The following is a 27,486-nucleotide window of genomic DNA, read 5'->3' as shown; positions in this document are numbered from 1 at the left end:
CCCATTGCGGAGCACAGGCTCCGGACGCGCAGGCCCAGCGGCCATGGCTCACGGGCCCAGCCGCTCTGCGGCATGTGGGATCCTCCCGGACTGGGCCCGAACCCACGTCCCCTGCATCGGCAGGCGGACTCCCAACCACTGTGCTACCAGGGTAGCCCTGGAGACATTTTTGATTGCCATGACTTGATGCACTACTAGCATCTCTGTGTAGAGGCCAGGAATGCTGCTAAACATCCTACGATGCACAGGACAGCTCTTCAGACAACGAAGAATTATCTGGCCAAAATGTCAAGAGTGCAGAGGTTGAAATACCCTGACCTAGCTAACGTAGGGCACAGACCAAATCTTATTAGAAACTGTTTCTGTGAGATTTATTTTTAAAAATTTATTTAATTAATTTATTTATTTTTGGCTGTGTTGGGTCTTCTTTGCTGTGCATGGGCTTCTTATTGCGGTAGCTTCTCTTGTTGCAGAGCACGAGTTTCAGTAGTTGTGGCTCGCGGGGTCTAGAGTGCAGGCTGAGTAGCTGTGGCGCCTGGGCTTAGTTGCTCCGCGGCATGTGGGATCTTCCCGGACCAGGGCTCGAACCGCGTTCCCTGCATTGGCAGGTGGCTTCTTAACCACTGTGCACCCAGGGAAGTCCTGTGAAATTTTTTTTAAATAAAAAAACAACTCTGTTAATTTGGCAAGTTTTTATTCTCTTTTCTAGAGGTGGCGGAAGAGGCTATCCATCTGTCTGCTCACCTAGCCCTAAGCCAAATGACACAAGTTGACCTTGTGCTGGATTCTGTCTTCTAGCTGCTCCTTATCTTCATCCCCTATGCTGACCTAGACGAGGTCACACCGTCAACTATTATCTGCCATTATCTTAGCCAGGATTAGTTGACTACCTATTAAGAATGGTACATGAAATACCTTAGCTTGGGGTGGGAGAAAAGCAAAAGAATGGAAGGAATACCCACCAAAGTTTTGACTGGAATGAAGATCGTAGTGTGCCTCTCACCGTTATATTGAGTTCAGAGGTTACAATTGTGAGTGATCTTCATAGGCCCACACATACCTACAGTGCCAACTGTTGACTAGCTTTTGTAAACTGAAAACAAATAGAATGGATGAATGGAATTTTCAGATAATCTGAAAAAGAAGAAATCTCTAGGTCCAGTAGCTATTGCATAGCTGTCATATTGGTAGGGAAATTGACTGACTTTTGCATTTTGTCTTGTGAATTCTTGGGCCTAACCTTTGTGATTTTGATTAAATGTAACAAGTTGCAAGGAGCAACCTGTACCGTATCTTGATGTCTTTGCAAGTACTTGGGATGCTGTACCTCCTTTCTTTGCATCTTCATCCTTCAGAGATGGATTTCACCATCATTCTCTGCTCGTCTGCTTTTTTGCAGGTTGCTTTAAGTAGGTATTTCTCAGAGTGAATTGTAATCATTGGCTTCCTCTCCTGCGGCCCTTACTAGGTTATGTGTCCCAGCACAGTGCTCGGTATATAGTGGCCATTCCCCACACATGGAGTGGATGAATGGAGGAGGAGGGGGAGGGAGGAGGAAGAAACACCTTAGGAATCTTAAAACTCAGTAACAGAAGACAGTTGGTAGAGCTTTGGAAACTCAGGGGCTGGGAAAGGAGCCTAAGTAAGTGAAGGGTGGGAATTGTTATGTTAACATGACCTTATTGGTGTTGCTTGTGCTGTGCACATTTTTTTTTTTTTTTTTTTAAATGTTAGCAGTCTGGGTGACTGAGGCGGGAAGGCTAGCCCGTGGCCTCGGCCATATCTGCAGGTCTAAGTGGTGTTCATGTCTTTGACCTGAGGTTCCTCTAAGCTAAATTACCCTCTTGCTCTGAAGGGCATATAGCCTTTGCATGTTCTCAAATCTGCCTATTTTCTGGCATATGTGATTTCAGTCTAGATTTCTCAACTGAGTAGTCAGGTCGTGTACAGCCCCCCTCCAGCAAGAACTGAGATAGGTAGGTAGGTAGATAGATAGATAGATATTGGCTGCGTTGGGTCTTCATTGCTGTGTGCGGGCTTTCTCTAGTTGCGGTGAGCAAGGGCTACTCTTCGTTACAGTGCACGGGCTTCTCATTGCAGTGGCTTCTCTTGGCGTGGATCACGGGCTCTAGGTGCGTGGGTTTCAGTAGTTACGGCACACGGGTTCAGTAGTTGTGGCTCGTGGGCTCTAGAGCGCAGGCTCAGTAGTTGTGGCGCACGGGCTTAGTTGCTCCGCGGCACGTGGGATCTTCCCGGAGCAGGGATCGAACCTGTGTCCCCTGCATTGGCAGGCAGATTCTTAACCACTGTGCCACCAGGGAAGTCGCAGGAACTGAGTTTTAAAGTGATAGAAATAACCCTTGAAACCCTGTAGTGATTTCCCTGTGGCAGCTCTCTTACAGCACATTGAGTTCTGGTCTTGACCTTTTATTGCCTCCTTGGGCAAATTTGCTTCCTTAGCTTTCACTTCTCCTGGCCCTTGAATTTCAAGAGACACAGCTTTATTTTACTCTGGGGTTTATTATGTGCCTGAGTGCCACTGTTAGTGGCCTGGGTTAGAATAAACAGCAACTCTGTAATGCACCTGTTTTGTCTTTCTGTTGAATTACATAAAAACATTTATTAGACATTTTGATTCAAAATAGAGATAATTATGGGAAAAGCTGTTTCTTTCAGCAAAAGGCCCACTAGCCAGGCACCAGTGCTTATCGCTGTGGCCACGCCGTTGGACTTGTCCCTTGCAAATTGAACATGCCTGATTGCACAGGTGTTTGCATGGCTGAACAAATTATATTTGGACAATGAACTGTAATGCCTGACAGTGATTAGAGAGGCAGGGCAGAGTTGTACATGGACTACTTTGGTAAGAGAATTGAGGAGAGAATATTACCAAACATTTTTGTAAGATAAGAGAAAACCAAGACTTATTCTTTTCTTCTCTAATGGTTAAATGCCCTTAAACTTGTTAATATTGGAAGTCAGCCTTGTACTGGGCAGATTTTTTAAGAAAAAGAATGGCTAGTAACTTTTTAATTTCTTATAACATTGACTTTGTTGAACACTCTTTGGTTTTCCTTATTGGAGGACAGCTGTAGTAAGATTGTGGCTGAGATCATAGGAAGATCCAATATCCAGTGTCATATATTGTTTGTCTGTCATTTTTTTGGCTTTATGTGTAAGTGTGAAATCTATGTCCAGGTGAGTGGCGGTGTGGGTTGACTAGGAAACTGTCGTAGGATGTATCTGGAGATCTCTAAGAGTCCTGTTAAAGTTCGTGGCCGTGAATTTGAATGGAGAAAAGTTATCATCATCACGTGTTTTTTGTTTGGCGGCATGGGTGCAAGGCTGAAGTAGGGCCAGAGTTAGGTGGAGCCACAGAGCACACAGATGTGCTGGAGGACAGCAGGGCTGGGAGCTGAGGGTCTGGTGGTGGCCCGTGGAATCCAAGCTGCGGAAGGAGGGTAGTGAAGACAGGGCAGCGGGAAGGTGGTGGAGGCACAGGCTGCTCAGGGCCAAAGTAGTTGGGGGTGGTGGTTCAAGAAGCAGGGCGGAAGGGGATCAGAGGTTGGGACGAACGAAAGTGAGATAATGGTAGAATCATATATAGGTCTGGGGCAGGATTTTCCAAGAAATCATTTTAGAAGGTCATGGCTGGCATTTAGAAAATGAATAAACAACATGAGAGGCCTTATCTAGCCTACACAGAATTTTACCTGAAGTGAAAAAAGAAGGCTTCCCCTTTGGGAGAAGCTTTCCATCAGCAGTTATCGTACCTTGGATCCACCTCCCTGGCTGGAGCGGAGCTCTGCCACTGCAGGAATCTTCCCCTTGGGAGAAGAAAGAGAAAGGGGAGTGGAAGGAAAGAGGTGCCCCTTTTCCGCTGAGGCAGCCCGCTGGCAGGGAGAAGGCTCACTGCGGAGAGGGGCTGGGCTGGATTTGGCACAGACTGCCTAGGCTGAGGCCTGATCAGAGCGACCATTTGAAAACTGTTTCCATTAAAACTGGGTGTGTTTACTGTGTATTTGTGAACTGGGTTGGGATGTAAATGTTTTACTCTGGGTCACAAAAAAATTGAAAGCTAGTGTTTGGGAAGCGTGGGAATGGGTAACTGAGGGTGCGGAGGGCAGGATCATGGGGTTCACTTTTAAAGTAGGGACCAACGTGCACGCATGTGCGCACACGCACACACACACACCCACCCTCTGCTCTTCTGCCCTGTGCCTTAGAGAAAGGAGTAGGTAGGAGTACGGGTAATAAAAACGATTTCGATTTGGAATGCATTCTAGGTTTGGGATTCAGCCCGCCTCTCCCCTAGTAGAGACTACACGTGGTCGGGTGGTAGAGAAAAGTATGACCCAGGTATCGATTGACCTTCTGGCTCAGCACTGGGTCTGTGGAGCTTCCCTGTCAGACTGAGGGAAATAGATTGGAAAAAAGTCGGCGTGTGGGTCATCGCCAAGATCCTGTAATTCTGGAAAAGCTGCGGGGTGAGGAGAGGGGGATTTTGATGTGCTCTGGGTCATAGGGTGTGTACGGCCCCGGGCGTCCCCGGGAGTCCCGACCAGCAGGACAAATCCTTGTGAGTCCGAGGAGGAACCTGTGGGGGTTGAAAAAAGGGGGAAGGGCAGGAGACGCGAAAGAATGGAGGCAAGACAAAATCCTGATCAAGCCTCAAACTTTTATTGCTGCGGTAGCTGTATTTATACACTGCAGAGAAAGGGGGGCGGGATTCAGAATGAGGGAAGTACTTGGCTAATCATCATTGGTGCTGCGTGCGCGGGCTTTCATTTTAGGCGCGAACTTCTATCTCATAAATCAGGAAGAGAAGCAGGGTGTCGGCCATCTTCTAATGGCGAAAACTTCTTGGCTCCCAACAATAGGGAGAGAGCGTTCTGCAACTTAGAGTTACGGTGACCACATAACACGTAATCAGCCGTAGAAAATTGAAAATTAATTTTTAGAGGATTGTGAGGGGACAAAACTCAGTAAAAGCAGACAGTTGTGGGAATTGTGAGATAGAAGTTCCGGCTTCTTTCTCCTTCTGCTGTCTTGATGATTTTTAAAAAAACATTAGCATCCCAGTGTGATCTTGGCTTTGCCTTTAGAAACGTGAAGCAGACAAACACATCTGGATGTTCCTGGTCCATCTCCCATTGCTGTGAGTAGTAAAATCTTGACAGTAAATTGTAAGGCCTTGTGTGGCTTTCTAGACTGAACTCTGGGAGGTGGAGAGTTTCGTTTCCCTTCGTATTGGACCATGTTGGTCAGGCGTTGGCAGTGGGAAGCAGGTGGCCGCAGTTCCGTGGCTCTTAAAAAAGGGATCAGGGCACTGTGGAGTGGGGAGTTAGGTGGTTTGGGCAGAGGCCCAGTTTCCCGCGGATCTTTATTCCCAGTTTCTAAGAGTTGCCATGCCAGCCCCTGGTCAGGTACCCGATCTCTGGGTGGGCTCCTGGCTGGAGCAGTGGTGGGATCAGGATTCTTCATCGGGCTGTCTAGTGTGAATGAAGGAGGACAGAAAGGGTCATCCCTCACTCATTCTTCTGGGGAGCAAATGTATTTTAGTTGAAACTCCTTATGTGTGTTTTCCTTAGAAGTGTTAAAATTTGCAGTTAAGTTTTCAAGTACTTTCAGGTGTGTTATAGATTAATTGGACCTTCTTAAGCAGGCTTGGGGAGTTAATATTCCCTTTAATGACTGTTTCTGCCGGGGAAAGATAATAATAGCTAACATTTACTTAGAGTTTACTTTATGTCAGAAACCGTCATTCTATATTATCTTATCTGTACAGATAGCCAGGAATTAGATTTTCTTAGCTTCATTTTACAGAATAAGGATTGAGGCTCTCATCTCCAGCTTCACTTTTGTCATCCTCATCTCATTCCCCCAGTGTGCTCACTCTGTCCCCAACCAAGTCCTCACTTCATCTTGGGTTGGCGTGCATGTATGGTTTTTTTCCCCCCAATGCAATGACTCAAAATCTGGCCGATCATGAGTCAGGGATTGCCTATAGACAGGCATGCAGAATTAGTCCTTCTCAGGCCTGCTGGATGTTGAAGAACGGTTTAGAGCTGCTCAAGTTTGACTTTCAAGGATGGTGCTGATTGTATCTGCTGTGCTCTACGAAATGTTTAAAGCTAAAAAGTTGTAAATGCTGGATTCCTAAGCAGGGTACAGTCAAGTGTGACTGTGAGGTTTCTTGGGCCAGGAAAGACTGTGTTTTATGTTAAATAGCATTGGGTGGCCTAAGCTGCATTCCAGAGACAGTTCAGAGCCATGGCTGGTAATGACATCACCTCCACAGGTGCCAAATCATTCTTTTTTTTTTTTTCCAATATAGGCTGCCCATGCCTTTTTTTTTCTTTTCTTTTTTTTTTTAAAAGGACGTTTAAGTACTGCTGTGAGGTTTTGTTGCAAAATAAGTATGAAATCCAATTCTGGGTGTGTGTGTGGAAGTAGGGAGATGAAAATACAGTGCTTTGGGAAAACCACGCACTTCCAGAAATTCCAGTTTTAGGTTACTCGCGTTCAGTCACTCCCAAGAGATTTTTACGGGGAAGGGTAGGGACAGAGGAGGGGATTCAGACTAGATGAGAAAAGTAGTTGTGGAAAAACAAAGTTGAGGGGCTTTCCCCCTCTACTTTCCCCCTAATCCAAGACGGACCTGTCATGTTTCCAAGAGAACTCTGATTTCCAGTGTATTTTGTAGAGGCTGAAGAGCTCTGATTCCAAATGTCAAGCTTGGATTCAAGGGATTGAATCTTTTTCACGATAAATGTATGTGTTTGTTGAATAGAACTTGGAATACAGAGAAACAAATAATAAAAGCCAGCCTCATTCCTATTTTCAGACATAATCACTTAATATTATATTGTTTTTATTATTTATAACCGTACATTCAGTGGTTTAAATACTTCAGTAAATGCACATTTGTATACATTTCACAAAGTAGGGCTCATACTATATGTTTGGTTTTGCCATGCCAAGTAGTTTTTTTAGAATGTAGAACTTTAGAACTATGAGGTACTTTAAGAGGTAATGAATCCTCCCTGTCTTTATTTTATAGATGAGAAAATTTAGTAAAATGAAGTTAAATGACTTGCTCTTAATTCCCATGACTTTCAGAGCTGGAATCAGAACTGGTTCCACCTAGCCCAGTATACTTGTAACTATCCCATTCTGCCTATTTTACTGGTGAAAATTTGTGAAGTATTATCCTCTAGGATAAATTAGATAGCATGGCCCCAGAGAATTTATTTAATCCATCTCATATAACTTTGAGTCTGAAAAAAAGTGAAACATTGAGACTACACAAACACACCTGTGTACTTAAATTAATTTGCCCCAAGTGATTTGGAGAAGTTTAGAAACCATTATGAGATGGCTGGATTGCTGCTCTTTTAGGATTATTTGATGTGAACCTGAAAGGAGTGAAGCTGAAAAATGTATGTTTTACACTAAGCATAAGTGTCTCTGAAGTGTTTCTTTTCTGCCATGTTAAAACAATAAATGTCTTCAAACTTTTTAGTGGTTTTGCCAAACTGTTAGTTATCATCTCCTATGCCAGATTTCTTCTACTCTGGAATTATATTTGCCTTATTTTGCTGAATTCCTGTAGTTCTTAGCTGTATAATTCCTTTGGCAATTTCTCACACAAGTCTTAACGGCATTTCTTCAACTGTTATCTTGAAATGTGGGCACATTATGAATGTTAACTTTCCACGGGGTTGTGTGAATGAGCAGTCTGGACTCTCAGCTCCTCAAGGACAAGGATGTTGTCTTGTTACTTTCCTTCTTTCCTTCTACCTCTCTCCCCTCTGCTTTGTCTCATCTCCATAGTACTAGCAGAGCACCTTGTAGGCTCACCCTATTATTACTAAAACTTGGTAAAAGAGTTCTGAACGCAGTTAAGGCAAATTAGGGAACATGGCCTCCTCTCTCCTCTCTGTGAGTTGATAGTCCTGCGGGTAATGCGGATTTCAGGAATATCTCTGCAGAAAAAGCAAGTCTAGCATGATTTGCACATTGCCTTGGTCAGTGGGTATTTAGATGTCCTTTTTAAGGCAGTTGTTACGGATTCAGACAATATACTGGCACACACAGCCTCAGACTCACCGTCACCTCTGTTTGACCTTAGTTAATCTAGAAGAAACCATATAAAACAGCTGACGGGAGGGCTCCTGGAGGGCTGTCTGAAAAGTAGGTGATGGAGAATCCTGTTTTTGTTTTTCTTGGAAAAATTTCTCTACAAGAAGTCTTCAGCGTATTAAATTCTGCATCTTGAAGACTTATGATTTTGTACATTTCTTGACTTTTTGTATTGAGAGAATTGAAGGTGGGACGAGGGGAATGAAGAAACTTAGTGTTGAAAATCTCAGGAGTAGGGAGTGGGGAAGAAAGGAAATAATTGCTGGGATATATTTGTAGTTGGGGGAAGAAGGAAAGGGAGTAAGAATGGAAAGAGATCGAGAAATAAGGATGAATAGCCAAATATTAGGGTGGGGACAAAATCTGAATGTCATTTGGCAAAGTTGATTATACTTTTGGTTTTTTTCCAGAGGTTTTTCAAATGATTGGGGTGGGTGGGGGAATTCACTAGAGATGACAGCTTAAGTGTTGGAGGAATATAATGGAAATAGTCTGAGTGACTAAAGTAGGAAGAAACAGAATTAAGAAAAGTCTGTTTCTTTCTTTTTTTTCTGGCAGTGCTCTGCGTTTCTTATGATGCTGTGCTTAATTTGTTCCAAAAAGTTTGTTCAGTGTAGTGTGAAGAATCTCCTTTTTGATCAACTCCTTTTTTTCCTGCCTCTAAGCTGCTTGCCTTAGAATAGGTGTGGAGGCCTCCCCATCACCCAACTTGCTCACTGTGGAGAAGTGTTAGGATATAGAACGTGGGATGCAAAAGGAGACCAATTCTAGGAGCTGGCAGCACCCACATCACTCAGGGACCAAGTACACTTGTATGATGTGTGTGCGCACACAAGTGTGTTCTTTTCCCTTAAAGAAGTCTCGTGTTGCTAGAGTGTGATCTTATTTGTCTTGCGAAGTCTTTTTAAATTCATTATATTTAAGTAATAATGGCTCTGCATACTTTCCAGCTGTTTGGAGTTATTTTCCACCTGTTTCTGTTTGGTTCAGTGAAAAGAGGAAAATAATTTGGGAATTAATTTTACAATTGGAAAAGGAGCACTACCTCCTAAAGATACTTATGTTTACCAGTGGGTTCTAGTATCAGTCGTATTATTTCCTGACCTGGGGCTGGGCCGCTTCTGACATAAGCGTTAGGAACTGAATTGTGTCAGCACTGCTACTTAAGGCGTTTATCTTAATCCAGGCGTCCTTGGATCGTGCCAGCGAGCAAGGTGGGAGCAGGTGGTAGCAGTGATCGCAGAGCTGGGCTTCACGTGTGAGTTCCGAGGAGTTCGGGTGGTTACCCAGTGAATCCATTCCTGGTAAATGTGAGTCGGTGTTTTTCTTTAGATGCTCTGTTTTGACCACATGAGAGGCAGTGGTATTTAAGTTATTTACAGTGTCATTCTCCTAAGACGGAATGAATATCCCTGAATTCTATCTCACAAGGCCCTGTTATGCAGCAAAGGTAGGTAAAGGATGACTACCAGTGAGGTACCAGCCGCAGAGCTGGTTGAGACACGGTCCAGATTTTGGTATTTGGGTTGGTTGGCTTTTCTGGAAGATAAACTTATATTGTGTTTATATAGGTATATCCTAAAAGTTCTTTGTGACTGTTACATAATATATTTAAGTGTTCCAGAAGAATAAAATAGTGTGTTTCTTGTCTTATGGCTTCGGTCTGATAGGCACGGCTGCTGCTTTCTTGCGCGGGTACCTCTTCGCTTTTTCCTTGTTCCTGCTTTCCGCCCTCATTTTCTGTGCCACCTTGAGCGGTGAAAGGAAGATCTTGCACACTTCCATCTGATAAATGCTTTGCATGAAGGAGAGATTATGACAGTGCTTGTAGTTTAAAAAAAAAAAGGTAGCCACTAGTCTACATTTTTTTTTTTTTTTTTTTTTTTTTTTACTGTTTTTAAGCCTGAGGTGCATTGGGAAAGGAAAAACCAAGAGGAAAGCATGTTTTGGGAAAATGAGCTGCATTTGAGAAAATGCTGAGGGGCAAATTCATTCAGAAACGTGAGCTCATCACCTGGTTGATGTAATAAGTTCATGCAAATGAGAAATACCTGGCCAGGAGGTTAGGTTGCTGCCTTTTCTTACAATATTCTTTAAAAAAAAAAAAAAATCCCTCAGTCACTTAGCTCAGTTTAGAATTTCTTAGATTCTTTGGTGTTTGTTATACAAAGGATTGGCTACATTATTTTTTCAGGCACCTCCCAGACCTAAACTTACATGATTCAGGAGGACTGTATATCCCAAAACATATTATCATAGGACTTATTTCAGAGCCATTTCTATTTTCTTCTTGCTTCTCTTAGAATTCAGTACCTTTTTGAAGATAACAACCTTTTAGGTCAGTCTTAACCCCTGAGAACCAATCATGCAGGTGAAGATAGTAAGTCCTACACTCCTCACATTTTCCTCGTATGAATCTTAAAAGATGGCATGAGATTTCTCATTATAAATGTGCCAAAATAGTGTTTATTCCATCAGAGTGTCGTTTAGTTTAATATTAGGCTTACTTTATTCAATCATTAAGGTGATTATCTTGGATAAGAGAAAAATAAGATGATGATGCCTGGAATTGTTTGGAAAAATAGGTGCCCTCGGTTTCTGTTTTTAGAGGTGTTTTCTTATGCCCTCATTTTTTTCTACCCAAATGGACTAAGCATAACTTTGTACAAAGTGGTGTGTGTTTTGCTCTGGGGGATACAGAGATGATGAGTAAGACAGACTTGTTAAGTATGGTGGGTAAGATGTGGGCATAGGGCCAGTACTGTAGAAAAGTGCTGAGCTCTGGAAGCGGGGAAGGGAGTGCTGTGGGCATCTGGAGGAGGGAAGGATGGCAGGGAAGTCTTTGGCAAGGCCATAGCCTGGTAACTGGATTTTGCCCGATGGTGGTGGTGATGGGCATGCTTCTCAGTTTGCTCACTTCTCAGAAGAGTCTGGAGGAGTGAGCCTGGAGTCTCTTGGCTTTTCCCTCCTCAACAATAGAAATCATCATGGATAGTATCAGGGCCTGCATGTCAGGTGGAAGACTTTGGGTTTTTTTCCTGTAGTTACTGAGGTTTTCCAAACAGGTGAATTATGTGATCAGAACTGGAGTTTAGGAAGATGAGGTGGGTAGCCCTGTTCAAAGTAGGGCTAACAAATTTATGACAAACTATTAGTTATGAGAAAAAATTTACCTGTTGGTAGTTTATTTATTGGTTTTACTTACTTTAATCAGAGTCTACTGTTTGTAATTATAACTGCGTTTTTTTCCTACAATACAAAAATCATCAAACTGTTTTTTAGGGCATTCTCCACGGAAGGTAACGAAGTACATACACTTTAGGTAAACGTGAGGAACCTTCTCCACCAAATATATTTAGATATTTATTTTGTAATTAATCCTGGCTCTTGGCATTCTCTTGCTGATTTATTTTTCTGAAGGCATTTCTTAAGCCCTTCTCATAACAGTGTTTTGAAGACATTGCTTGATGGAGTGGGTGTATCCCGATTTCCTCTCTACCTCCAATTTATTAAGCATTTAGTTCCATTTCAGTATGCTACTTTAGGACATTTCTTGTCCCATTTTTGACAGTAGTTTTGACAGTAGAAAGTCAGAATTTCATAGCTAATAAGTGAAAGAGTTGGAATCAAAACTTACATCTGCCCATTACTGAATCATTTTATACTGAGTCATTTTACATCTACAAGTCTCAGTTTCCTTATCTGTAAAATGGAGGCATTGACAGTACATTTTTAATACAATGTCTTTGGGAAGTTAAGCGAAATGGTAAGTGTGCTGGCATACCTTATTTATAAGCCATCTTTTAAACAAAATGAATTATAGATGCACAGTGTTTATGAATCTAACATCGTTAATTCAACTGATATGTAATTTTATATTTCTAATTTTAAAGTTATTTTTCTTTTCAGATTTACAATTTGAAATTACCCAACTTTTAAAACTTTAAGCTATAATGAGTGAAACTTGTATTCTCAATAGTTTCTTTTAATTCTTCTCCACAGACTGTCATTCTACACGTTCAGCTCTGTTTTGTGTTAATTTTTACTGCCTTCCCCCCCTGAAATAAAATAGTCCTGTAATGTCCTAGTGGAAACATTGTTCTCTTTGTTTGGGCTAAAGAAGTGCCTTTGTCATTCCTTTGAGACATTCTGCAGATGCCATTCTGCAGTTCTGAAAAATATGTCGCTGTCCTCCTTGCTGCTATGTTAAATTGTGTGTGTGTATGGCTTGGTATTTTAATGAAGTTGCAGTGAAAACTTGACAGTGATACTTGTCATATGATGATAAAATAAAGAAAGGTTCTTTCCTGATTCAATGTAGATACGTGTTCCCTGTCTATAGTGCTGTGTGGTCTGAAAGTAGACCCCTCCTGCACTCAGATGTTTGATGCTTTTTGACTAACTTCATAGGAAACTGTTAAAACAACTTCTTCTGACATGTACTGCTTTTTAAAGATCTCTTAATATATATGTTCTGAATAGCATTTTAAGTGGCAAGTACACAGTCTAATTTGCTAAGTGGCTTTAATCCTTGTAGTAAGAAGTGGGGCAAAAATCTTTTGGGAAATTACCCTGATAAAATCCAGGAAATTCCTTTCATTCTTTTAAATCCAGTTAAAATCTAACTTTAAAAAAAGGCCTCTGATGTAACAGTGTCTGAAAGCATGTGCTTCTTAGAGTAATTTCTTGTAGACAGTGCCAAGCTCAAGGAAGAATGGCATGAATGTACCTCTGTGTTTTAGGTAAATCTATACCACATGGCACATGACCAGTTTATTATAACTTTGCTGGGACTTAGTCATCCTGTTTTGTACTGCTTTAAAAGTGCTAAAGCAGGAGTATAGAAATAAAGGGAGAAAGCTTCATATTTTTTATTTTAATGGACTTAATCTATTAAGATATTTCTTAATTATAATAATATATGTTCAGTGGCGAAAACTTGGTGATATAGAAAAATACAAATAAAGCAAAATTTCCCATTGCCCACATTCAGAAACAACCATTGTTACCGTTTTGGTTGAGCCTTTCCAGTGTTTTATCTGTGAACACATGGGTTAAAATCAGAGCATTATCCTTTTTTTTTAAATGATTCTTTAAAAAATTTTAAATTTTATTTATTTATTATGGCTGTGTTGGGTCTTCATTGTTGCATGTGGGCTTTCTCTAGTTGCGGTGAACAGGGGCTACTCTTCGTTGAGGTGCGCAGGCTTCTCATTGCGGTGGCTTCTCTTGTCATGGAACACAGGTTCTAGGTGCGTGGGCTCAGTAGTTGTGGCTCGCCGGTTCTAGAGCGTAGGCTTAGTAGTTGTGGCGCAGGGGCTTAGTTGCTCTGCAGCATGTGGAATCTTCCCGGACCAGGGATCGAACCCCTGTCCCCTGCATTGGCAGGTGGATTCTTTTTTTTTTTTTTTAACATCTTTATTGGAGTATAATTGCTCTACAATGGTGTGTTAGTTTCTGCTTTATAACAAAGTGAATCAGCCATACATATACATATATCCCTATATCTCCTCCCTCTTGTGTTTCCCTCCCACCCTCCCTATCCCATCCCTCTAGGTGGTCAGAAAGCACTGAGTTGATCTCCCTATGCTATGTGGCTGCTTCCCACTAGCTATCTATTTTATGTTTGGTAGTGTATATATGTCCATGCCACTCTCTCACTTCATTCCAGCTTACCCTTCCCCCTCCCCGTGTCTTCAAGTCCATTCTCTATGTTGGCAGGCGGATTCTTAACCATTGCACCACCAGGGAAGTCCTGTAAATCCTTAAGATAGTAGTACTTAATTTTGGAAATGTTACTCCATAGGGCATTCATGCATTAGATGGACTCACTTGGAAGTTCTCAGTTAGTAGAAAGTCCGTGCATTTATTGCCTAAAGATATACGAGTCAGAAAAGGATAGGCTAATCATTTTGGATGTTTTCCAGGATCATAAAAGCATAATAAGTCTATATTAGAACTGTTAAGAAGCCTTTGAAACAAGTAAAGATCTGATCACATAAGCCCTGGCTTGTCCTTGACAGCTGGCTCACTGATTTCCAACAAGAGCTGATTCTGCTGTGGCCCGAGTCCGGTCGTCTGGGGCAGAGGTACACAGGGATTACAGTGTGTGTATATGTCTAGCCATCAGCTGGGCTTGTTTTAGACAGTGATACCAAGCCCTGTGTCATCCCATTCCATCTGTTTCTTTTAAAAATAAATATACAATTGGTACAGGACAGATCCTGTTACAATAAACTCCATGGCAGAAATAAACTTTCTTTACATGGGTATTCCTATATAATTAAAGGTTGAGGTGGGAGGAAACCTTCCCCCTGCGATTGGTGGATATTCAGACCAGTCCTTCTCCAGAAGACAAGAAGAACCTCAAGCCTGGTTCTTATTACTCTAGGATCCAATGGGAAGAATATTACTTTTGATATTAAGATGATAAGAGAGCAGAAACAAATTTCCTTATCTTGTTATAACTGTGCCGTTTTGTTTGTTCATTCAACATTTATTGAATTAGATGTTCTGATATATATAGTTAACATGGAATTACAGGGGATAATGGGAATAAAAAGGGATTAAGGAGGAGGATATGAGATACCTGAATTATGGCTGAACCCAAATGGCTTGAATAGAACTAGCCAAATTCTTTATAAAGCGTGGCTGACTATGGTGGGAGGAAAAGATCAGGGAGATGGTGACAAAGGGGTAGTTAGGTATGGCAGCTAAGTTGATTATTTAGGAGTGCTACATTTTACCCTTTTTGACTAATATATATGTATGTACACACACATTTTTATACATTTAAGTATAATGTATATTTGTGTGTATATCACCTTACATAGGTCAGCTGCAGGTACAGTCCTTCCCTCCCGAAGCACAGACCATACAAAGTCCTGTTGACCTACTTCATCTAGTTGCAATGACATGTCTCATAGAACACGGTGTACTGGTGATGTTTATTCCTCTAGCTTCATTTCCATCCAGATCATTTGTCAGTGATCAGCTGCATTGTTCAGATTTCCCCCCTGGACAGTGCTCTGCCCTGCCCTGTCGCATAGCCATAAATATTGCTCTGGGCATAGCTCATCCTTGAAGTGTGATTCCTGATCAGATCTTACTGCCCCTTGTTCTGTCCCCTGGGAAGAGTGCCTTCATCAGTCACATAGACCTCAGGGCCGTCTTGGGGGAGGGGCTGCATTACTCTTAGCCCATTTGAGTTTGACTTGGCCATTCTTGGCATCCTGCTTTCTCTGCCAGTGGGTATGGCTGGAGAGGTAGCCACTCTCTGCTGGGGTGGTTTGCCATGTACCAGACTTCTCTTTCAGAGCCTTGTGATTTGTGAGAGAGTGTGTGTACCATAAATTCACAAATAACTTGATCCCCATCCACACCCCCAAAGTTTTATTCTGAGTGTTCTGTGGTTTAAAAATCAGCAACAGAGCTATTGTTAGGTTTGGTCACAAACTGCCTGTTTTTAACCTTATACCTAGAAGCTTGGGTTGGATTTTTTTTTTTTTTCTTTTTTTCTTCAAGTGTAGACAGGGGAAGTGGACAGTCTAGACAGAGGAGAGTCAGCATTAATGAGGACACGGAAGCATTTCGTGTTGAGGAGGCTGGTATAGCTGGAGTTCAGGGTGTGTGTGAGAGGGCATGGGAAGCAGAAGACGAGCTGCAGATATGGATTGGAGCCAGTCGGTGCTGAACCCAGGAAGTTATACTGAGGAGTTTGGTCTCCGTACTCCCTGCAGAGCCACTGGAAGCCTTTCAGATATTTTCATCGCTATTATTTTTTGAAGTAAGAGGCATAATTACAAATATCTGTGTTTTAGAAACATTACACACCAGGTTTTCTGAAGAATTACCAGATTTCCCTGGGTATTTGTGCTGGTGATTTTTACCCTCAGTTAAAGGTGTCTGCCTGAGGAAGCCTCCTTTCATATTTCTTTTATTTATGGCTTCTAGGTGACACTTTCAACTCCAGCAGGCACTTGTGTATTTCTGTTCAGTAAATCTGGTGCTATGATTTGGGTGGTATTTATTGTACAAGTGACTAGGATCAAACATTTATTTAACTTAATTTTAATAGTAAATCTCATTGTTACTAGTTCAGTACATTGTTTTTACTACACAATAATAATCTGAAGCTTGGCAACACTGATTTAAGGAGGTGTCTTTGGTATTTGTTGCTCTTTATTATGAGGCAAATTTGTGCCCAGTCTTACTGTGCACCAGGCTGGGCGTTCAAAGATGAGGAAGAAGACTGCGTTGCCGATAAGTTCACAGTAAGGCAAACTGATACCAGGAATTCAAAAATGGTCATTTCAGCAGTAGAAATACCTATAGAGAAAAGGACAACAAAGTGAGCCTGGATGAAGAGAGAGGAAAGGATCAGGAGTGACGCCTGTACTGAGTTTATTTTCTTCTTTTACTGGGATTTTTGTTTGTACTACTTAATGAATATGATTCATCCATCCATTCATTCATTCATTCAAGTGTTCCTTTGGCTACCTTACTGTATGCCAAGTATTGTATTGGGCTCTGAGGGATATGGTTGTAAGATTGCAGTCTTTGCCCCTAGGAATCTGACTGTTCACATGGAGAGGCAGCCAGTCAGTAGCAGAGAGAAGCATTCTGGGGACTGGGAATTGCCCCGCAAAACTGGATAAATAAAATTTTCGTAATCATTTTGCTTAATAATTAATAAAATCATACCACGTATCAAGTATGTGAGAGGGAGAATCCATTTGTAAATTACCTTCTTAATAGTTGTTCAAGAAATATTTGTTGAATGAATGAATGTATCTTTTTTTTTTTTTTTTTCGGTACGCGGGCCTCTCACCGCTGTGGCCTCTCCCGTTGCGGAGCACAGGCTCTGGATGCACAGGCTCAGTGGCCATGGCTCACGGGCCCAGCCGCTCCGCAGCATGTGGGATCTTCCCGGACCGGGGCACGAACTCATGTGCCCTGCATCGGCAGGCAGGCTGGCTCTCAACCACTGTGCCACCAGGGAAGCCCAAATGAATGTATCTTGTGTAAGAATAGGTTTTTACAAATTGGTATTAATACAAAAGAACATTTGCATCATTTGCTACTGGCTATCCCTTCAGGGAAGGGATACTTTTTTTTTTTTCCCCAGTTGAAATTTCCAGGAAGTATAACTGTCCTAGGGTTTCTTTCCAAGCATTTTTCTGAAGCCAGTGGGTGGGTGTATGTTTAGATCCAAGAGAAACAAATTATAACCATGATGTGAACTTTTCATAGTCGTAGAATAAAAGCTTGAAAAAATATTTTTTATGCTTCTCTCTTGCAAATGCTAAATATCCTTTTCTAAAGAGGAGTAAAACAAAGATAACAAGTTAAGCATATTAGGTCTTCATATTGTTCCCACCTCCCCTAGTAATTAGCACAACCCCTCAAAATGTTCATTGATAATTTTTGGCCATAATTTCAAATCTTAAAATTTGGTAGAAAGAGGTACATACGTGGTGAAGTTCAAATAACATTGGACATTGCTGTTTTAAAGAATATAGGCATTTTGGGAGTCAAAGAACAAAAATATTACTATAGCATTAGATTTATGAAGACAAGCAAAATAAAATGTGGGTACCCAATAACAAGAGCTTTCTATTATACAAAAGATAAATAAGACACGTCAAAAGTCTCTTAGCTTAAATTTATTAAATATGAATGTAATTGCTTAAATTTATTAAATATGAATGTAATTGGGAAGAGGTGAAGGCTTTGTAAACTTTAAAGCCCCTGTAAATGCGTATTTGGTGTAACAGATTAAATTGCTGTCTCCTACCCCCCATATGACACATGGTTTGTGTAGGTGTGGAAGAAGACAGCCATGGAAGTGCCCGTTCTACTAGGTTAGCTAATAGAAAGGGAAAGTGGAAATAAGGTAGGAAAGGAGTACCACAGCCTTAAAATGGACATATTTTAGGTTCAAAGCTGCTGGTGTTTCCACGTCATGGACTTTGAGCCAAGATTATCCAGTTTAGTAACAAAAATTCACATGTATAATTAGGTTTTAAGCACCTTCAGGACGTTTACTTACACCCTAACATAGTATATGGACCACAGTTATTTATAGTGTTATGAATTCTTTTTCTAGACTTTCCCCCCCCTTAATCTTATAGTAAACAGAGCACCTCATTTCTGCTGTCTAGGGCCATCTCTTTGATTTGCCATCACAATTCATTCTGTACAAATCACACTTTGCTTCTTCATGCCATTTCTCTTGTTCCCAGTCCTTGTACTTAAAGTAGATTTTTTTGTACACAGCGTAGAATTGGGTCTTACTTTTACCCACTCTGACAATCTGTCTTTTAATTGGTGCATTTAGGCCGTTTACATTTCATCTAATTGCTGGTGGTGTTGTCCAGTACCACGTTGCTCTTTGTTTTCTGTTTGTCCCATCTGTTCTTTCTTTTTCTCTTCCTGCTTTCCTCTGGATTGAGTATTTTTCTTTGAGTCCATTTTATCTTCACTATTGACTTATTCCTTTATACCTCTTTGTTTGTTAACTAATTTAAATTAACTCATTAATTTGTCTCCAAACCCTCTGTTCCTCCTTTGTTAACTATTTCAGTGAATGACATTGCTGCCTAATTAATTGCTCTTTCTTTATCTCTTTCTTGACTCCCGTGTTGCCAAATTCTTATCATTCTACCAGTTGAATATTTCTTGAATTTATCCATTCCTTCCACTAACACCTTCTCTATTCAGATACTATAACGTGCACAAAGCTAAGCTCTCTCATGGTCCAGTTTTTTTTTTTTTTTAATAAATTTATTTATTTATTTTTGGCTGTGTTGGGTCTTCGTTGCTGTGCGCGGGCTTTCTCTAGTTGTGGAGAGCGGGGGCTACTCTTTTTTTTTTTTTTTTTGCGGTACGCAGGCCTCTCACTGTTGTGGCCTCTCCTGTTGCAGATCACAGGCTCTGGACGTGCAGGCTCAGTGGCCATGGCTCACGGGCCCAGCCGCTCCGCGGCATGTGGGATCTTCCTGGACTGGGGCACGAACCCGTGTCCCCTGCATCGGCGGGCGGACTCTCAACCACTGTGCCACCAGGGAAGCCTGGGGGCTACTCTTCATTGCAGTGTACGGGCTTCTCATTGCGGTGTCTTCTCCTGTTGCACAGCATAGGCTTTAGGCATGCGGGCTTCAGTAGTTGTGGCACACGGGCTCAGTAGTTGTGGCTTGCAGGCTCTAGAGCGCAGGCTCAGTAGTTGTGTTGCACGGCTTAGTTGCTCCGCAGCATGTGAGATCTTCCTGCACCAGGGCTCGAACCCGTGTTCCCTGCATTGGCAGGTGGATTCTTAACCACTGCGCCACCAGGGAAGCCCTCATGGTCCAGTTTTAACTTTGGTAGCCAAAGAAACACAGGTCTCAACATTGACAAAGAATTGACAAACCACTTACGTTTTTACTCTGGTTTCTTGAAAAACCAAAAGGTGGTTCCATTATAACAGCAAAACTTAAAAATTCTTTTCATCACTTTATGAATTTTTCTGATTCTTCCTCATCACAGTTTAAAACCAGCCCTCATACTCCCTCCCTTCAGCCAGTCTCCTCCCAAACAATAAACACCAACTCTCTCAGTTACAGTTTGAGTCTCCCCTGTGTTCTTTGTAGATCTATTCTTTTCTATAGTCATTGAGCCCATCCCACAGTATATCAGTCAAGTTGCTTTCAGAATTGAAGTTACAATGGCAGAATTCTTTTTGAGGGAGAGGGAGCAGAGACTGTGGCTACCCATTTGTTAATATTTTATTTTTTAAACATTAATACAGCTATCATTTCTTGTCTGGATAAATATGTAATGTTCTGTCTGGTCTTCGTGGGTTTTTTTTTTTCCCCTCTAGTTTAAGAAAATTTTTGTTCTTCATGTTGTAGTGAGAATAGTAGTTTTAAAGTCCTTTTAGTTTTCTGCTTAAAATTCTTTCATGGTACCACTTTGCTTTTCAGAAGAGGCTCAAACTTTGTGACGTAGCTTTTACCTTATGAGGTTCTTGCTGTTCTAGATTTTAACTTACTAATTGGGTTTCCTTGCTCATATGTCAGGTTTTCTCTCATGTCTAGACTTATGTGCATGTTGCCAGCAGTATTCTACTCTCAAGTCTTCATTTAGATATAGCTTCCTCTGGGTATCTTTCCTTCTATGGTTCTTCCTTCCACTGGGCCCTCTCCTCCCTGTTTAGATAACCTCCCCCCTCTCCGACTGACTTTGCTTTGCCTTTCTCCCTCATCAGGTTATAAGCTCCACAAAGGCAGTTATCACGTCTGTGTTCACAATTGTTTGACAGTCAATGGGCTCTTAATTATTTGTTGAATGAATGAATAATTCCTGAATAATCTGATACGGGGTTTCCTATCTTTTCTTTCTTAGCACTTATCTTGCCCTGTTGAGCTGGTTTGTAGCCAGTGTTCCTTAGGTAGATTAACCTAATATACTGAGACTTCCTTTTGAATATTTCCTCATAGAACACATGTAGGTGATGCTGTATCTGCTTGAGTAGGTAGATTCCATCTGCCATGTTTGGTTGTTATAGTACCTTGAACTCCATTCTTGTTATGCAGACTTTTATTTAGTTCTAGCCCTTTTGGATGCTCTGCCAGTCAAAAAGTTTTTTTTTTTTTTTTTTTTTAAGGAAATCCTAGCTCTTAAGATGCTTTTTTCTCTATTACTGTATTACCAAAACTTTCAAGAATAGTCACTTGTTTGGAACTAAGGTAGAAGATTAATAATAGTAACAAATGCTAGAAGTAGGGTTATTCTCTCCCAAATCATCATCTCTTTCTTTGATTTTTGGAATCCTCTCCAGGAACTTAGATGTCACATCATCACTTCAAACTCAGTGTCCCTAAAAGTTCCAAAATCTTGAACCTTCCAGTCTTTTGAGCTGGAAAGCTTGGCATTATTTTTTAGTTGTGCCTCTTCTTTATCTACTGTCTATTTAGACATCAATGCCTATGGATTTTTTTCTCTGAAACTTTTAAAATATCAGTCCTTTATTCATCATTGCTACTGCTGCTTCCACACAAGTCTGTTTTTCTCTTAGCTTTATTGAGGTATAATTGACAAAATTGTAATATATTGAAAGTGTACAACATGATGATTTGATGTATGTATACATTGTGAAATGATTCCTAAAATCAAAGTAACACATCCATCACTTCACAGTTATGTTTTTTTGACGAGAGAATACTTAAGACCCACTGTCTTAGCAAATTTCATGTATACAGTACACTGTTATTAACTGTAGTCACCGTGGTGTACACTAGCTTCTCAGAACTTATTCATAAGTGAAAGTTTGTACCCTGTGACCAACTTCTCCCTGTTTCCCTCACCTTCATGAACCTTTTTATGTAGCCTTCCATTTAGACTGTCCCTGCTTCTACTATCTCTCCTTTCCAATTCAGGGCCCCCAAATTTATCTTCAAGCAACATTTAGTGGTTATCCTGCTTGGCCGCAGCCAAACATTCGGGGGATTGGAACCCGTGTACACTGCAAGTGGGAATGTCAGATGGTGCAGCCATTTTGGAAGCCAGTCTGGTAGTTCCTCAAAAACCTTAACACAGAGCTATCATTTAACCTGGCTATTCTACTCCTAGGTATATGCCCAAGAGAAGTGAAATCATATGTCCACACAAAAAGTTGTACCATGGGGGCTTCCCTGGTGGCGCAGTGGTTGAGAGTCCGCCTGGTGATGCAGGGGACACGGGTTCGTGCCCCGGTCCGGGAAGATCCCGTGTGCCGCGGAGTGGCTCGGCCCGTGAGCCATGGCCGCTGAGCCTGCGTGTCTGGAGCCTGTGCTCCGCAACGGGAGAGGCCACAGCGGTGAGAGGCCCGCGTACCGCAAAAAAAAAAAAAAAAAAGTTGTACCATGAATGTTCACAACAGCATTATTCATAATAATCCAAAATCAGAAACAATACAAGTGCCCATCAATTAATGAATGAATAAACAAAAATGTGCTATAGCCATAAAATGTAATATTATTGGGGCATACAAAGGAATGAAGTACTGATACATACCACATACATACACAACTTGGATGAACCTTGAAAATAGTATGCTAAGAGAAAGAAGCCAGATACCAAAGGCTGTATATGATATGATTCCATTTATGTGAAATGTCTAGAATAGTGAAGTCTATAGAGACAGAAAATAGATTAGTGGTTGCCTGGGGCTGAGAGTACAAGGTTTCTTTATTTCTGAAGAGTACAAGGTTTCTTTCTTTTCTTTTCTTTTTTAAAAAAAAAGTGATTAAATTGATATAACAAATTCACCATTTTAAAGTATACAGTGCAGTGGTTTTTATTATATTCAAAATGTTGTGCAACCATCACTACTATCTCAGAATATTTTCATCCCCCCAAAAGAGACCCTGTATCCCTTAAAGCAATCACACCTCATTCCCCCTCCTCTTCTGAAACTGCTGTACCATTTTAGATTCCCGCTAGCAGCAGTTAATGAGGGTTCTGATTTCTTCAAATCCTCACCAACACTTGTTATTTTCTTTCTTTTGTTTTTTTCAATAGCCATTTTAGTGGATTTGAGGAGATAATCTCCATGTGGTCTTAGTTCCATTTTCTTTTTCTTTTTTAAAAAAAAATTTATTTTATTGAAGTATAGTTGATTTACAATGTTGTATTTATTTCTGCTATACAGCAGACTGATTCAGTTATATATACTTTTTCATATTCTTTTCCATTATGGTTTATTATAAGATCGAATATAGTTCCTTGTGTTATACAGTAGGACCTTGTTCTTAGTTCCATTTTCTAATGACTGATGATGTTGAACGTCTTTTCCTACAGTGATTGGCCATTTGTATATGTTCTTTGGAGAAATGTCCTTTGGAGTAATGTTTATTCAAGTCCATTGCCCATTTTTTAGTTGGGTTGTTTGTCATTTTGTTGTTGAGGTGTAAGAGTGCTTTATATATTCTGCATACTAGATACCCTAGTTGAACAGATGGTTTACATTTATTTTCTCCCATTCTGTGGATTGTCTTTTCATTTTCTTGATAGTGTCCTCTGACTCACAAATGTTTTTAATTTTGATGAAGTCCAATTCATATGTTTTTTTCTTTTGTTGCTTGTTTTTTAGGCATCATATTTAAGAATGTGTTGCCAAATTCAAAGTCATGAAGATGTACACCTCTTTTTCTTTAAAGAGTTTTACAATTTTAGCTCCTACATTTTAAGTCTTCGGTTCATTTTGAGTTAAATTTTGTATATAGTGTGGGATAGGGGTTCAGAGTCATTCTTTTACATTTGGATGTCGAGTTGTCCTAGTACTATTTGTTGGAAAGACTGTTCTTTCCCCACTGAATGGGCTTGGCATCCTTGTCAAAATCAGTTGGCTATAGATATGTGGGTTTATTTCTGGACTCTCAATTCTGTTCAATGACTGGTATCTAGCCTTATTGCCCGTACCATACTGTTTTGATTACTCTAGCTTTGTAGTAAGTTTTGAAATCAGGAAGTGTGAATCCTCTCACTTTGTTCTTCTGTTTCAGGATTAGTTTGGCTGTCTGGACTCTTGCAATTCCATATGAATTTTTGGATTAGCCTGTTCATTTCTGTAAAAAAAAGGGCTGTTGGAATTTTGATAGGGATTACGTTGAATCTGTCAGTCAGTTTGGGGATTATTACCATCTTAACAATATTAAATCTTTGAATCCATAAACATGGATTTATTTACGTCTTTGATTTCTTTGAACAATGTTATGTATTTTTCAGTGTACAAGTTTTATGCTTCCTTGGCTAAATTTACTCCATGTATTTTATTCTTTTTGATGCTAAGTGGAGTTATTATTTTTGGATTTTATTGCTTATGTATAGAAATGTGACTGAGTTTTTGCATATTGATCTTATATCCTGAAACTTTTCTGAACTACTGTTAGCTTTTTAAAATAGATTCTTTAGGATTTTTTTATTTATACAGTCATGTCATCTGCAAATAGAGATAGTTTATGTCTCCCTTTCCTATTTGGATGCTTTTTATTTTTCTTGCCTATTTGCCCTGGCTTGACCTTTTCTTTTTTGGAACCTGGCTTGAACTTTAAAGTACAAAATTGTATAGAATGATGAAAGGTGGTGAGAGGGGGCATCTTGTCTTGTTCCTGATCTTAGGGGGAAAGCTTTCAGTCTTCACCATTTACTATTACGTTAGCTGTGGGGTTTTTTTAGATAACCTTTGTCATGTTGAGGAAGTTTCCTTCAATTTTTATTATTTCTATTTGTTTTTACTTTAATTTTTTTAGTTTGAGTGTTTTTTTTTATCATGAAAGGATGTTGGATTTTGTCAAATACTTTTTCTCTCTATTGAGATGATCATGTATTTCTTTCTTCCTTCTATTAATATGATTTATTACATTGATTGAATTTCACATGTTGAATCACCCTTGTATTCCTAGAGTAAATTCCACTTGCTCATGGTGTGAGATCCTTTTAATATCTTGCTGGATTTGGTTTGCTAATATTTTGTTGAGGACTTTTGCCTCTATATTCATTAGGAATATTGGTTTATAGTTTCCTTTTTTGTGTGTGACATCTTTGTTGTGTGTGACATCTTTGTTTGGCTTTGGTATCAGGCCTCATAGAATGAGTTGGGATGTTTGGGGTTTCTTTTTGGGTTGATGAAATGTTCTAAAATTGTTCGTTGTAATGTTTGCACAACTGAGTATCCTAAAAAACATTGACTTGTAAGCTTAAAGTGGGTAACTTGTATGGTATTTCAATAAAACTATTACCACCCCCCCCCCTCCCAAAAAAAAACACTACCAAAACAAAACTTTAGGCGAGGTGACCTATCTTTTTTAGCCTAGAGTCCTTATACTGGTCTTCAAAGCCCTCAACAGTCTTCCCAGCTATCATATTTCAACATTACCTCTGACTTACCTTTGTATGTGACTGATCCAGTGATAGTAGTCAACCCACTGCCCTGCTCACTGCCTCCCCAGACCTCCAGAATATCTTGGGCATCTTGCTGCTTCACTTGCCCAAGGACTGTTCTCGCCTATTTTGAATGTCCCTGTCTCTCTTTCCCATCGAGGACAATCTGTCCTTTCTTGCAAAGTTCTGTTCAAATTTTTTCTATTTACCATTCTAGCCTGCAGTTTTCTTAGTCCCAAATCCCTACATTAGATGGTTATGTTATCTCACTTAAAAAGTTGTTATGCGTGATCTGGAATGTGTAAGTTTCCTTAGAAGAATGGGACGGAATATTTGAAATCAGAACTGCTTTGGGAAATCTGATATATGTGTTTGTAGTGCCCATAGGCATATACTTTATGTATTTACAGTTAACTCACAAGTTTATAGGGATGGCTTTTCATTTGCACTTCTCTGGTCTTCCCAAATAGTTCTCAGAGCTTTGAAGAAAGGCATGATATGGTATACCTAGCCATTAACATTATGTGCCAGGTAAGTATCTGTTGAGTTATATGTATGTGTTTGGAAGAAAGATCCAGAATTTTCACTTGTGCTTTACAGTTTTCCTTATGTAGTTCTAAAAAATATTTTTTAAGAGAGTGTATTGTATTAGAGTAGAAACAGTTGAGTAAAGTCCTGTGTGAAGCCCACGTGCAAATGTGAGGCATAGGTAGTGAGGCTGTTCATGTAAAGGCTGCATTTTGGTATTTAGTGAAGTATAGCTGGGAATTTGCATGAGCATTGTGTTGTAATGTAAAGAATGTATAATGTGTTGGAGTTGTACCTAATTGATTTAAGATAAAATAGAATTGGCTTCAAACCTGAGGCATCTGTCTCCTACATAGTAATTGGAGGTTAAGCCAGTATCCAGGTTCAGGTTTGTCTACCTCCAGGATTGACAATCCAGGTTCAGGTTTGTCTAACTCCAGGACTGACAATTAACTACTGTAGTATTTTGCATTCCATGCTTATTAAGGGAAGTTATTTCATTTCTCTGAGCCTCACTTTATTGACGTATAAAATGAACTTGATAATAATTACTGTGCAGAGATGTTTTGAGGCATAAATAAGGGTGTTTGTAAATAACTCAGCAGAGAGCTTGCTCACAAAATAGGCAGGCCTGTTAATCCCAGTAAAATATTTTGTTTACTTCAAAACAATTCCAACAAAAGAGATTTTGAAAGCATATCTGAAACTTACACAGAGAAACTTGCTTATCTCGTGGCTTTAGCATATTGGCTTCTTTGCTTTACATTTTGGCACAGTTTTCAGTGTTCTATTTCTCTAGAATTTAGATAATTTTCCCAGTAAGTCATTTGTTAGTAATTTCTTCCACTCTCATCTCTGTTGTTGTTCCTAATGTGTTATTGTCAGAAAAGTAATAAAATTATACCTTCTGTCATTAACCTCCCTTCTGAAGAATTTGAGAATATCTCACAGTTGTGGTTAACTGCAACTGTTACATACTTAAGCCTTAGGTTTTGAAGTTTCTGGAATGAAGTTTAGGAAGGCTGATTTTTTTTTTTTTCTTAATTTGTTTTGGTTGGAAGCCAGTAAGAATGAACTAGAGAAGTGGTTAGTGGTTTTCATCTTGGGTGCAGACATATTTGTATAAGAGTATTTTGTTGATGTTGCTATAGAAACGTAGTCAAAACTCCAGCTTGGAAAGCATCACAAATAAAGTATTGATTTGGTTACTTGAATTGTTTTTCTTATGTTGGGGTTATACCTAATTGATTTCAAAAGGTCTTTGACTTTTTTATTCTTAGCTGTCACAAATATCCAGATATCAAAAGTTCAAGTCAGCATTGAGAATATTAACACTAATCATCTAAATTTTTTTGGTCACTGCTACTCCTTAGAGATTTGGGGAAAAAATTCTGTTAAGGCAAATCCAAATTTCCTGTTTGTGATGGTGATGGGTTGTAATTTAAAAAATGTGTATATCCTTGTATTATAGGATAGTTTTGGTTCAGTTGGGGATTTTTCTTAATGGAAACCATATATAGATACTTTTTTCAAGGTTTATTTATATTTTCTTTTATAAATTTATTATGAAGTTGTACTTGCATGTTGTCTGTTTTAGCTTTTTAATAAAGCTACAATTTTGGATCAGGAGAAAGTGATTCTACTAAGCAGTTTGTAGGGGAAAATAGCTCTGCTTCTGGCTTTCATAGACTCTCTTGCTCAAAGGAAGGACTGCTATTGAGTCAGTTATAACTGCAGTGGAAGATGTCTTGCAGCTGTGCCTTTTTGGTTTTGTTCCAGAGATAGTATTTGTGTGTACTGTCAGAATGTCTTAAAGACCCACCCTGGAAAGGATTCAACTCTATAAAAGGAGTTTTGTTTTATAAGCTTTCACATATTCTTATGGGGTTCTGGTGGTGACCGTGGTCTTTA

The 27,486-nt window shown here is 40.1% G+C and overlaps 1 protein-coding gene across 31 annotated transcripts in view; it reads left to right on the top strand.

Moving 5' to 3' along the window:
• EPB41L2 (erythrocyte membrane protein band 4.1 like 2) overlaps positions 1-27,486 on the top strand; it is a 271,017-nt gene that overhangs the window by 51,170 nt on the left and 192,361 nt on the right. For 21 of the 31 annotated variants that reach the window (XM_033867725.2, XM_019951909.3, XM_073789593.1 and 18 more), the window contains one exon: positions 9,332-9,455. The exons of 7 other annotated variants lie outside the window; for them this stretch is intronic. The gene's annotated coding sequence lies outside the window, so the exon portion shown is untranslated. The remainder of the gene's footprint in view (positions 1-9,331; positions 9,456-27,486) is intronic. 3 more of the 31 variants (XM_033867722.2, XM_073789591.1, XM_033867720.2) reach the window with 2 other exon arrangements.

This window comes from Tursiops truncatus, chromosome 12 (assembly GCF_011762595.2).
Source record: "Tursiops truncatus isolate mTurTru1 chromosome 12, mTurTru1.mat.Y, whole genome shotgun sequence".
Classification (NCBI taxonomy): domain Eukaryota; kingdom Metazoa; phylum Chordata; class Mammalia; order Artiodactyla; family Delphinidae; genus Tursiops; species Tursiops truncatus.
Note: the sequence above shows the minus strand (reverse complement) of the source record. Positions and strands in the feature narration are given on the sequence as shown.